Genomic DNA, 13,360 nt, shown 5'->3' on the forward strand with positions numbered 1-13,360 from the left:
GATTTATAATCACCATTGTTAATCATCATCATAAAAATAACCATTGTTCTTCTAATCGAAGAGGATCCCAAGGCTGCTCATAACCGTGAGCACGGCTGATATACCACTTTCTAACACTCTGCAGAGGTTGCACACTTTACCCACAAGCCGTGATTCCCATTCTGCCTGGGGTTCTAGCCTCCCCATTGATCACTACCAAGGTGACCCAGCAGGGTCTCACTACGTAGCCTTTACAAAGATTTCCCAGAGGTCATAGCCGCCTGTTAGGTTTCTCCAGTTTGATAAACACAGTACATCTCCCCAAAGGAAGGGTGACTAACAAAATCAAATCAAAGAACCTCTACAACCAACCTTGGCAGAGCAAGTACTGTGCCCGGACCCCATTGACGGCCCTATGGCGAAGCCAACTACTCCTCTGGTTCCTCTAATTAATCAGCTAAGGGCCTCCCATTCCACCCTCATGGTTGCACTATTATCACGGGTTGGCACTCCCCAAACAGGTCCTTACGGAGAGGTACTCAGGAAAGAGCCTGAGCCCCCTAAAGTAATCACAAGGACCCCATCGGGATAACATCATCGTATCATAAAATATCACATCATGTTCATTGATTATGTTTAAGCAATAGCATAAGCTAACCATGATTAACCCAAAGAGGTAAACAAGGGTAAGGGAAATACAAACTAGTCAATCCTTAAGTTTTAGTAATGTAATGCGGGATAGTGAATTATAAAGTATAGTAGGACATAGTAGGTCTGAGAACAGTTGCCTTCACCAGGTTGTTGCTTAGAGGGATCTTCGGCAACACACTCAGGAACCACGAGCTGCTTGTTGTCTAAGTAAAGTGAGCATACATTCAATACATTTGGAAGGTAAAAATGAACATCACATCACACATGTACAAATATTGGCACACAACTCAAGAAGGTACAGTATTGTCGGCGTTTCGCCCCCGGGGGGTCCCTGGACCGACGAGCAAAATTGTCGCTGCGTGTCCCAGCCCAGATGGGTTGGCGCGAGATGGAACACAAGGGGGAAAACGCAGCTCGTGTTATCCTGCGCCAGGGGGATGCACTCGTAGTAGGGGTTACAAGCGTTCGCGAGGGAGGGAGAGTGAGCCTGTTCGTCAGCCCGTCCTCCCACGCGACCCTCCCGCATGAGGGCCCTGGACCTTCCTTTTATAGATGCAAGGAGAGGGTCCAGGTGTACAATGGGGGTGTAGCTATGCGCTAACGTGTCCGGCAGAGAGGTGCCAGAGCCCTGTGTACATGCCAACGTGGCTGTCGGAGAGGTGCTAGAGCCCTGTGCACGCGGTATCGTGGCCGTCGGAGGAGCGCTTGAGCCCTGTAGAAGCACAGCTATCGGGGCTGCTGGGATCTTGCTGACGTCTCCTTGCTTCCGTAGGGGGCTAAGAACCACCGTCGTCATGGACGCACGCGGGGAGCCATCATTACTTGTTACCGGGGCGAGCCTGGATGGGACGCCGATCTTGTTCCCCCATAGCCTGAGCTAGCTAGGGGTAGGGTAATGATGTATCCCTCGTGGCGCGGTCGGTCCGAGCCCAAGGTCGGGCGAGGCGGAGACTCCTCCTGAGGCCGAGGCCGGGGTCAGGCGAGGACGCGATTCCTCTCGAGGTCGAGGTTGAGGCCGAGCCCTGGGGTCGGGCGAGGCGGAGACCACCCTCCGAGGCCAAGGTTGAGGCTGAGCCTTGGGGTCGGGCGAGGTGGAGTCCTCCTTCCGAGGCCGAGGTTGAGGTCGAGCCCTAGGGTCGAGTGAGGCGGAGATCTCCTTCCGAGGCCGAGGCTGAGGCCTAAGGTCGGGCGAGGCGGAGCTTCCTGTTGCGCCTAAGGCTGAACTCGGTTGTTGCCAGCCTCACTCTGGCATGTGGCACAACAGTCGGAGCGGGGCGAGCGGGGCTATTTTCCTGTCAGGTCAGTCAGTGGAAGGTCGAAGTGACTGCGGTCACTTCGACCTTGCCGACTGAGGCACATGTGTCAGGATAAGGCGTCAGGCGATCCTCGCATTGAATGCGCCTGCGATACGGTCGGTTGGTGAGGCGATTTGGCCAAGGTTGCTTCACAACGATGCCTGCCCGAGCTGGGGTTCGGGCGAGTCGAGGGTGCGTCCGTTGCTTGAAGAGGCCCTTGGGCGAGGTGAGAATTTGTCTGGGACTACTATTCCCGCCGGAGGCTAGGCTCGGGCGGGGTGAGATCGTGTCCCTTGAGCAGATGAAGCCTTGACCTGAATCGTGCCCATCAGTCTCTGCAGCTTGTGCTGATGGTGGTTACCAGCCGTGTTTAGGAGTGTTGGGGGTACCCCTAATTACGGTACCCGACAGTAGCCCCCGAGCCTCAAAGGGAGTGTTGGTACTCGCTTGGAGGCTTTGCGGCACTTTTTTGCGAGGGGACCGGCCTTTCTCGGTTACACTTTGTTCCGGTGGGTGCGCGCGAGCGCACCTGCCGGGTGTAGCCCCCGAGGCCTCGGAGGAGTGGTTTGACTCCTCTGAGGTCTTAATGCCTTTCGTGATGCCTCGGCCGGTCTGGTTGTTCCCTCATGCAACCTGATTGTATCCCGGGTGCATGGTCAGGTTCCGAGTTTTCAGGCTGGTTTGTTGACGCTGTCAACGGTTTGGCCGTAGCCGGGTTTGCGAGAGCAGCCCCCGAGCCTCTGCACGGAGCGAGAGGACGATCAAGGACTGTCTCGACTTTTATCATACGCCCCTTCGTCGCCTTTCCGCAAGGAGGAAGGGGGGAAAGCGCCATGTTGCCCTCGGAGGGCGCCGAACATGGTGTCTCCATTGAGTTGCTAACGGGTGATCCGGGTGGACGCCCGTGCCCCGTTCGATAAGGGTCGGCTAGTGGCCTAGAGGCGCACTCCAAAAGTACCTGCAGGTGATTTGCCGGACCCGGACCCATTCGATAGGGTCCGAGGGCTCGATGCCTCCCTCTGATGGGATTCCGTTACAAAATCGCTCCTGCTGGTCTCGGAAATGTCCTAGGGTACCTCGGGAGCGTAGGCCGAGCCTCGGCCATGTAACCGACGTACCCAGAGTCATCCCTTGCTCTGCGTGCTCTAGGGTGGTTGTCGAACCCTTCCGAGGGGCCAGCCTTCGAACCCCTGATCAGTAGTGGGCGCGGAGCCTGAGTGCTCTGAGGCGGCTGTCGAACCCTTCCGAGGGGCCAGCCTTCGAACCCCTGATCAGTAGTGAGCCTGAAGCCCGAGTGCTCTGGGGCGGCTGTCGAACCCTTCCGAGGGGCCAGCCTTCGAACCCCTGATCAGTAGGAGGGCTCGGGGCCCGCTTCCTTCGCGGAGAAGGATCCCGTTCGAAATATCCCCTTTCCCGGTCCCTGTAGCAAGAGAGAGAAAGGGGAAGAGGAAAAGGATATGAATTTAAATGGCGTGGCGCACCTTTTTTGACGCCGTCATCATGGCGGAGGTGAAACGACGCCCGCTTCGCCTGCCAAAGGTGTCGCTTGCCCTGCCGAGGAGTTAATGCGACGGGACGGGCGGTTCGCGGGGCGGCCGCGTGTGCGAGCCGTTCGAGGAACGGAACACGGGCGCATCGTCTTCACGCCATGGGAGAGGGCTCCCCTGCTACTCCAGAGGGTACGTGAGCTTGTAGACGATTTGACTACCGCTTCCGCTCGCCTGCTGCCGCCATTACTGCCGGTCCACTTTTGGCCATATCAACCATCACGCCTCCTCCCGCGGCTGACTGACCCATGATCGATGTGCTCGATTGGCACTGCTGGGCCACGCGCAGGGTTGCCTCGAGTCGCAGCACCGGTTCCACAGTCGAGAAGGCGCGGCATTGGCGCAAATGGTGGTGCGGTTGCTTGCACGTAGTAACTGGCGCGTCGGTTACATGACGTGTGGGCCTGGGCCTCCATGCTGGATGCGACGAAGCCGAAGGGGTGCTCCCCCGCAGTGCGGTTGTACGCCACCTGCATGGCGGTCCACCCTTTCGACCGCTGGTTTCGGCGAGGATGGAGGAGTGCTTGTAACCGCGGGGCGGTTACACGCTTCTCGTGCGGCGGTTTGGCTTCTTCCGTTTCAGGTTAGCTTGCATGACGCGTGGGACCCAGCCCCCGTGTCGTAGGGGGAGGACCCTGGAGCACATCGGTGAAGACTTTGTCCGCGACGCTTGAGGACGCGAGTGGGGAGAGCCGCCTTTAAAAAGGGATCGATCCCCCGGGCGGTAGCCATGCCTTCGCACTCCCCTCATGCATCGCGTCCTTCCACCTTCCGAGCCCCCGGATAGGGAGCGCCTGCGTTGCCTTCGTCTTGTTGTTGGAGGAGCGCAACCTCACGGGGGTTGGCACCCTTCAGCCATCGCTCGGCTTCAAGGATTTTCATCATGCAGCCAGGTTGCATTCCCTCACCAATGGTCATCCAGGATGATGACCACCAGTTCGATGGTGGGGAGGAGCAAGCCGGGCTGCGGCCTCTACCCCGCCCTCAGCTTCAAGGATCTTCATCATCCTTGCTGTGGCAAGGGGGCGAGCTGAGCCGGGGTTCTACCTCCCGCATGGGCCAGCGGGCCGCCTCTTCCTTCAGCACTCAGGGGAGAGGGCGCTCACCGGCCTTGCGGAGGGGGCAAACTTTGACAACGCGGGGCCGGTCGGCCACAAGCGTTGTCAGCTCCAGCGTGCCTGGCTCGCTGGCTCAGCTGGCCCTGTCGTGGCCTCCGACGCTGCATCCTGCCGCTTGATCCGGGCGTGGCCGTCCGTCCACCGCACGGGCGGTCGTTGCCCCGTGCGCACCGGGGGATCGTCCAAGACGTCGCACGCCGCTAGGGCGGCGTTCGTGTTCTTGGATTGTCTAGTCCTCACTCTGGCACGACGCCTCCACGCGGAGGTCGGTGCATGCCCGTCCGCGAGGACTTGAGTAGGGATCTGCCGGTGTAGGCTGGGGCGGCCGCCATTTGTTGGTGTAGCACCGGCGCGCAGGTGGCCACTGTCGTCGGTGCTGAGGTGGTGGCAGCCAGAGAAGGTTTCTCCTACGATGAGATCGTTGGCGCCACCTGCAGTCGGACCTCCGGCTCTTCGGCCTTGACTGCTTGTCCTCGCCCCTCGTGTGGGGACGTGGGCGAGGGTCTTCCTACAGCAGCATTTAACCTGAGGTCATCGCTGCTGCTGTAGTGGTCGCCGGCGAGCCACCTGGAGTTTGTTGTCCCGCAGGCCCTCTGGTGTGGAGGTTGTTCATACCCGCGGAAGTGGAACCGAAGTTCCGTTTGTAATGGCACCCTGAGTGTGGGTGTATGTTCATTGTGGCTGTCGGGGCCTGAACATCTGGTTATTTTGGCATGAAGCCGTGTTTCTTCCTCATTTCGAGCACCAGGACTTGCCTGTCGGCTAGCTGAACCGCTTAACCGAGTGTGAGTTGCCCTGCGCGGAAGGTGACGAGTGAGGTATCCATATCCCGGAGGCATAGGAGTCCCTCGGCTCGGTCGGCCTTGCCGCTCAAGGCTTCCCTTGCTCAGTTTGAGAACCTTCGGCCGCTCTGCGATGAGCTGGAGCTAGAGGCTGCGTTGTCGACGTGGACAGAGGCGGAGTCGGCTCAAAAAGAGGCTTCGTCGGCCCAGGAGCGGGTGGCTTCCCAGGCCGAGGAGGTGCAGCAGCGGCGGCTGGAGCCTGGCCAGGTCATCCGTGAGCGGGACCAACCTCGGAGTCATGCTGCCGAGGCCGTGAGCCGGGCTGATGTCCTCGGGGGACAGCTGGCTGAGTCTACGGAGCGGCCGGTCGAGGTGTCTGCTCGGGCCGGGACCCTTGCGGAGACCCTGGCTGCGATGGCCCAAGCACGGTGTTGGCGTCCTCCTTCGAGGTGGAGATCCTTCCGCCCGTGTCGCCGTTCGAGGCCGGGCCAGATCCCGCCGAAAGTGGAAACAACGCCGAGGGTGTCGTTGCTCCCTCTGTCGATGTCTGAACCGGCAGGAACAATTTGTTTGTAGTATGCGTATGTTTTTCGCGGCCGCCGAGGCCCAAACATCTTATTGTCGTATTATAAAGCTGTGTTTTCTTTCCTCTTGTTTCAAGTATCAGGACTTGTTCGTCGGTAGCAGAATCGCTTGTCCGAGCGAGAGTTACTTTTCACGGAAGGTGATGAGTGAGGTATCCGTATCCCGGAGGCGTAGGAGTCCCTCGGCTCGGTCGGCCTTGTCGCTTACGTGCACTCTTACTCGTTCGTAGGATTCTGTTACCGATATAGTCGAGAAGGCACGAAAGTCGTTCTGGCAGAAAAGTTTTTCGAGCGTTAGGACTTGTTCGGCAGCAGAATCGCTTATCCGAGCGTGAGTTACTTTTCACGGAAGGTGATGAGTGAGGTATCCGTATCCCGGAGGCGTAGGAGTCCCTCGGCTCGGTCGGCCTTGCCGCTTACGTGTACTCCCGTCGTTTTCAGGACCCCACTACCGAAGCAGTCGAAAAGCGCGAAAGACGTTTTGGCAAAAGACTTTTTCCGAGGAAAATTTTGACGCAGAGGGGGTTCCCCCCTTCTAGCCCCCGAGGGAGGGTCGGGCTTTGCCGAGGCAAGGCTGACCCTTCCTTGACGGTTAGACTTTATTTTTGTATGTAAAGAAAACGAGGTATATGAACGACTTGAAAACATCTTAAGGGTAAAAGCGACATAGCTGTCGGATGTTCCAAGCATTGCTGTAGACCTCGCCTTGATCGTTGGCCAGCTTGTATGTTCCGGGCTTCAAAATCTTGGCGATGATGAATGGCCCTTCCTAGGGAGGAGTGAGCTTGTGGCGCCCTCGGGCGTCCTGCCGCAGTCGAAGTACAAAGTCTCCCACCTGGAAGTCTCGGGGCCGAACCCCTCGGGCGTGATAGCGTCGCAGAGACTACTGATACCGCGCCGAGTGTAGTAAGGCCATGCCCCGAGCCTCTTCCAGCTGGTCCAGTGAGTCTTCTCGGCTGGTCTGGTTGCTTCGGTCGTCGTACGCCTTTGTCCTCGGGGAACCGTATTCTAAGTCTGTGGGCAAGATAGCCTCGGCCCCATAGACTAGAAAGAACAGCGAGAAACCCGTGGCTCGGCTTGGTGTCGTCCTCAGACTCCAGACCACCGAGGGTAGCTCTTTCATCCATCGCTTGCCGAACTTGTTGAGGTCGTTGTAGATCTTCGGTTTAAGTCCCTGCAAAATCATACTGTTGGCACGCTCAGCCTGCCCATTCGTCATGGAGTGAGCTACGGCGGCCCAGTCCACACGGATGTGGTGGTCCTCGCAGAAGTCCAGGAACTTCTTCCCAGTGAACTTGGTGCCATTGTCGGTGATGATGCAGTTCGGGACCCCAAAGCGATGGATGATGTTGGTGAAGAACGCCACCACCTGCTCGGACCTGATGCTGGTTAGGGGTCGGACCTCGATCCACTTGGAGAATTTGTCGATGGCGACCAGCAGGTGCGAGGAGCCCTCGGGTGCCTTCTGCAAGGGACAGATGAGGTCCAGACCCCACACAACAAACAACCAGGTGATGGGTATTATCTGCAGGGCCTGAGCGGGCAGGTGCGTCTGTCTCGCATAGAATTGACACCCTTGGCAGGAGTGTACAATCCTAGTGGCGTCGGCCACCGCGGTCGACCAGTAGAAGACTTGTCGGAAGGCGTTCCCAACGAGGGCTCGAGGTGCTGCATGGTGGCCGCAAGCCCCCGAGTGTATTTCTTGTAATAGCTCCTGTCCTTCGGCGATAGATATGCATCGTTGGAGAATGCCTAAGGGGCTGTGGTGGTAGAGCTCCTTTTCATCACCCAGTAAGACGAACGACTTGGCGCGCCACGCCAGTCGCCGAGCTTCGGCCTTGTCGAGGTGTAGCTCTCCTCGGTGGAGATATTGCAGGTATGGGGTCTGCCAATTTTGATTAGGCGTGACCCCATTCCGCTCTTCCTCGACGTGCAGTGCCTCACCCTCGGCGGCCGAGGATACCTCGGGCTGGGCCGAGGCCTCCTCGGGGTGGACCGAGGCCTCCTCGGGCTCGGGCGTGTCGTCGGTCTTGACGGAGGGTTGATGTATGTCTCTGGAGAAGACATCCGGGGGAACCGTTGTCTGCCCCGAGGCTATTTTAGCCAGCTCATCCGCAGTCTCGCTGTACCGTCGAGCGATGTGGTTGAGCTCGAGCCTGTAGAACTTGTCTTCCAGGCGTCGAACTTCGTCGCAGTAGGCCTCCATCTTCCGGCCGCGACAGTAGGAGTTCTTCATGACTTGGTCAATGACAAGCTGCGAGTCGCCACGAGCGTCGAGGCGCCGAACCCCTAGCTCGATGGTGATGCGCAACCCATTAACCAGAGCCTCGTACTCGGCCACGTTGTTTGACACCGGGAAATGGAGGCGTAGCACGTAGCGGAGATGCTTCCCGAGGGGTGAGATGAAGAGCAGGCCCGCGCCAGCTCCTGTTTTCATCAGCGACCCATCGAAGTACATGGTCTAGAGTTCCGGTTGGATCGGAGTCGTTGGTAATTGGGTGTCGACCCATTCAGCCATGAAGTCCGCCAAGACTTGGGACATGATGGCCTTCTGAGGAGCGAACGAGATTGGCTCGCCCATGATCTCCACTGCCCACTTTGCTATCCTACCCGAGGCCTCTTGGCACTGGATGATCTCCCCCAGGGGGAAGGATGACACCACAGTCAATAGATGAGACTCGACTGTCGCAACTTTCGCCACGTCAGAATTACTGCGTACAGTAGCTTATGAATTTGCGAGTAGCGGATCTTGGTCTCGGATAGCCCTTCACTGATGAAGTAGACCGGCCTCTGGACGAGCAGTGCATGCCCTTCTTCTCGTCTCTCGACTACGATCGCGGCGCTGACCACCTGAGTGGTTGCGGCTACGTAGATCAAGAGGGCTTCTCCCGCAGCGGGGGGCACCAAGATGGGCACGTTTGTAAGGAGCGCCTTTAAGTTTCCGAGGGCTTCCTCGGCCTCGGGGGTCCAAGTGAAGCGCTCGGTCTTCCTTAAGAGGCGGTACAAGGGTAGGCCTTTTTCGCCGAGGCGCGAGATGAAGCGGCTCGGAGCCGCAAGGCATCCCATGACCCTTTGTACTCCTTTCAAATCTTTGATAGGCCCCATGTTGGTGATGGCCGCGATTTTCTCCGAGTTGGCCTCGATGCCCCGCTCGGAGACGATGAACCCCAGGAGCATGCCTTGGGGGACTCCGAAGACACACTTCTCGGGGTTGAGCTTCACGCCCTTCGCTCTCAGACACTTGAATGTCGTTTCAAGGTTAGAGAGGAGGTCGGAGGCTTTCCTTGTCTTGACTACGATGTCATCGACGTAAGCCTCGACCGTTCGGTCGATGTGCTCTCCGAACACGTGGTTCATGCACCTTTGGTATGTTGCACCTGCATTCCTCAAGCCAAATGGCATAGTAGTATAGCAGTACATGCCAAAAGGTGTGATGAAAGAAGTTGCGAGCTGGTCATACTCTTTCATCTTGATTTGGTGATAACCTGAGTAGGCGTCAAGGAATGATAGGGTTTCGCACCCAGCAGTGGAGTCCACAATTTGATCGATGCGAGGCAGAGGGTAGGGAACCTTCGGACACGCTTTGTTTAGACCAGTGTAGTCTACACACATCCTCCATTTCACACCTTTCTTTTTCACAAGCACAGGGTTGGCTAACCATTCAGGATGGAATACCTCTTTGATGAACCCTGCAGCCATCAGCTTGTGGATCTCCTCGCCTATGGCTCTGCGCTTTTCTTCGTCGAAACGGCGCAGAGGCTGCTTCACGGGCCAGGCACCGGCTCGGATATCCAGTGAGTGCTCGGCGACATCCCTCGGTATGTCGGGCATGTCCGAGGGACTCCACGCAAACACTTCGGCGTTCGCGCGGAGAAAGTCGACGAGCATTGCTTCCTATTTGGGGTCGAGCTCGGAGCCGATCCGGACTTGCTTGCAGTCGTCGTTGCTAGGGTCGAGAAGGACGGACTTAACCGCCTCAACTGGTTCTAAGTTTCCGCCGTGGCGCTTCGCATCTGGCACCTCCTTGGAGAGGCACTCCAGGTCGGCGATGAGGGCCTTAGACTCGGCGAGGGCCTCAGCGTACTCCACGCACTCCACGTCGCATTCGTACGCGTGTCGGTACGTGGATCCGACAGTGATGACCCCGTTGGGGCACTACACCAAAATCATACACTTCCTACGGTTTTTTAACTTCCTACAGCTTTTATAACAAACCGTAGGAAATAAATAACTTCCGACAGGCAACTGGTAGCTCTAGAAAATAAACATAACTTCCTACGGTATTTTATAAAAGCTATAGGAAGTTAGCTTTCACATGCTGACCCGTTCGTTCGGTCAAGCGAGCCGCTAACTTCCTAGAGGCGGCCGTAGGAAGTTAGCATGGGCAGCTAACTTCCTGCGGCTGCCTCTGGGAAGTTAGCTTTTAGTTGCTGATCCAGGGGTGTGGTCGAACGAGCCGCTAACTTCCTACGGCCACCTCTAGTAAGTTAGCGTGGGCAGCTAACTTCCTAAGGCCTACTCTAGGAAATTAGATTTTAGCTTTTGACGAGTCAAATGAAAAGCTAACTTCCTACTGCTGCCTCTAGGAAGTTAGCATAGGTGGCTAACTTACTACAACCTCCTCTAGGAAGTTAGGTTTTAGCTTTTGACCAGTCAAACGAAAAGCTAACTTTCTATGATCTACTCTAGGAAGTTATTTAACGTCCTAGAGTACATGTACGAACTCTAGAAAGTTATGTAACTTCCTACGGCTTTACTCTAGGAAATTAAATTTTTTTATCTTAAACCCCTAATCTTATCCTCTTTTCACTCCCGTGTCTTCCACCAGACGAAGTAGCCGCCGCCGCCTCCGCCGGCGACGTGGGGAAGCTCAACTGGCTGGTGACGCCCAGCGACGTGGGGAAGCTCAACCGGCTGGTGATCCCGAAGCAGCACGCGGCGAAGTACTTCCCGCTGGAAGCGGCGGCCAACGAGAAGGGCCTGCTGCTCAGATTCGAGGACCGCGCCGGTAAGCTCTGGCGCTTCCGCTACTCCTATTGGAACAGCAGCCAGAGCTACGTCATGACCAAGGGCTAGAGCCGCTTCGTCAAGGAGAAGCGCCTCGACGCCGGCGACACCGTCTCTTTCTACCGCAGTGACGGCAACACCACACGCGACCGCCTCTTCATCGACTGGAAGCGCCGCGCCGACTCCCGCGACCCACACCGCATGCGGTGCCTCCCGCTCCCCATGGCGTTCGTCGCGTCGCCCTACGGCCCCTGTGGCGGCGGCGCGGGCGGTTTCTTCATGCCGCCCGCCACACTCTACAAGCACCACCGCTTCCGCTAGGCCCTCGACTTCCGCAACATCAACGCCACGGCCGCGCCGGCCAGGCAGCTCCTCTTCTTCGGCTCAGCCGGCATGCCCCCTCGCGCGTCCATGCCGTAGCAGCAACCGCCTCCGCCCCTGCACCCGCCTCTGCACAGCATTGTAACCCAGCCCCGCGCCGCCCACGGCTAGCGTGCCCATGCTTCTCGACTCGGTACCGCTCGTCAACAGCCCAACGGCAGCGTCGAAGCATGTCCGCCTGCTTGGGGTCAACCTCGACAACCCGCAACCAGGCACAAGTGCGGAGTCAAGCCAAGATGCCAACACATTGTCGCTGAGGACACCGGGATGGCAAAGACCGGGGCCGTTGAGGTTCTTCGAATCGCCTCAACACGGCGCCGAGTCATCTGCAGCCTCGTCGCAGTTGTCATCGTCTTCCTCCAAGAGAGAAGCGCACTCGTCCTTGGATCTCGATCTGTGAGCGAGAGATCGATCAGCTGGCGAACTCGATCGATCGGGGGAGTAAAAAAGGAAAGTTGAAAATTTCCTCCTTCCGTCTGCTACCTTCTTCACCTTTTGAGATTACATTATAACTTTTGATCATAGGATCTAGAGTAGCCTTCTTAACACTTGTTCTCTGATTTTTGTTTCGGCCATTCAAATTCTTGTGCTGGCTTGACAATATATATAGAGAGAAGTTAGGCGAATTAATTAATCAATTATTGTTGCTTTCATATGGTTTGAAAACTGACTCAGTTTTTTGCTTCGCTACATTGACAGTCCATGTCCATCAGCAGCACTCAACTTACAGCAGGCAAAGCCCGGACTAGCTAGCTAGAAGCATTTGCAGGTCAGTTGTTTAACTTCTAAATCGTCTCATCTTCTTTCATCGGTACTGCTCACCATCTCTTACCTGTTAATAGCTCCATGGAAAAATCATGCCCGTTGCCCACCGAGGGTAGCGTGATGCGCTCCCCCTCTTCCTCCTCGTGGAGAGGCGACAAAGTGGCGTAAAAACAAAGAAGTCAAGGTACCCCTTGATCATCCTTTTGCCCCGTGCGAAGGCTCGGGCGCTACACATGCAAAACTACGCTACGACGAATATGTTGAAAGTTCCAATAGACCAACGCACAGCACTCGGAGGCTCCCTCTTCACCTTGGCCACGACCCGACATCAAAATGGGTCCATCACACTAGCGATGGTAAAAAGTAAAGCCCCCGAAGGAGTCAACCACTCCTTCGGGGCCTCGGGGGCTACACCCGATGGGCGCACTCGCACGCACCCATCGGAGACCGAATCTTCCACACCTCAAGAAAAAATAACGAAAGCATAGGAGCCTCCAAGCAAGTGTCAACACACTTCCTCGGAAGGCTCGCGAGCTACTGTCACAGACAATAATTATTGACACCCAGATTACGTCCTTAAAATGCGCTTAAGAACTCTACCCAGGTACATACCCCAAGAACAAAGAACCAGGGCTTCGCCTTGCTCGAGGTCCACGTCAAGGGCCTTCCCCAAAACTCCGCCCAAACCGAGCCCCCCACGAGGGTCTTACAAAATCTTCGGCTTACCTGAGATTGATCTCGAGTAGGCCACATGCTCGGGCATATCTCCACCTCGCCCAAGCCTCCCGCGCCCTAGGGCCCCATCTCCGCCTCGCCCGAGGCTACCTAGCCCTAGGACTGCCATGTTTGCCTCGCCTGAACCTGTCTCAGGCGATGAGGACAGAGCTACCCGAGGGCCAATGGGGGACAACTACCTTTAATGCGCATACCTACCCTGCCCAGCACTACAGGTGCACAGTGGCAATAAGACTGCGGTCTTTTCAAATATTAACATCATGACTACGCATGCACCACTGTGCATGCACGCCGCCTGCCAGCCCCTGAAGGGACATGTAATACGACAGGAGGGCATATCGGCCCTCGGGCGCAGATTCTGCCTCACCCGGTGCCAAGCTTACCCTCGGATCCAAAGCCCCCCTCGCCCGAGCTCGGGTACCTGCTCCACCACGAATCCCGCAGGAGGCCACTCCGTCGACTGTGGCACACGTCAGAAAGGGTTCGTCTATCACCTAGGGAAGACTTCCACCTCGC

At 57.0% G+C, this 13,360-nt stretch overlaps 1 pseudogene; it reads left to right on the top strand.

Annotated features, from left to right (window-relative positions):
* Positions 1-3,573: 3,573 nt before the first annotated feature.
* LOC103631086 (B3 domain-containing protein Os02g0683500-like) lies at positions 3,574-11,828 on the top strand (annotated as a pseudogene).
* Positions 11,829-13,360: the final 1,532 nt, after the last annotated feature.

The sequence above is a fragment of the Zea mays genome, chromosome 6 (assembly GCF_902167145.1).
Source record: "Zea mays cultivar B73 chromosome 6, Zm-B73-REFERENCE-NAM-5.0, whole genome shotgun sequence".
NCBI classification, from domain to species: domain Eukaryota; kingdom Viridiplantae; phylum Streptophyta; class Magnoliopsida; order Poales; family Poaceae; genus Zea; species Zea mays.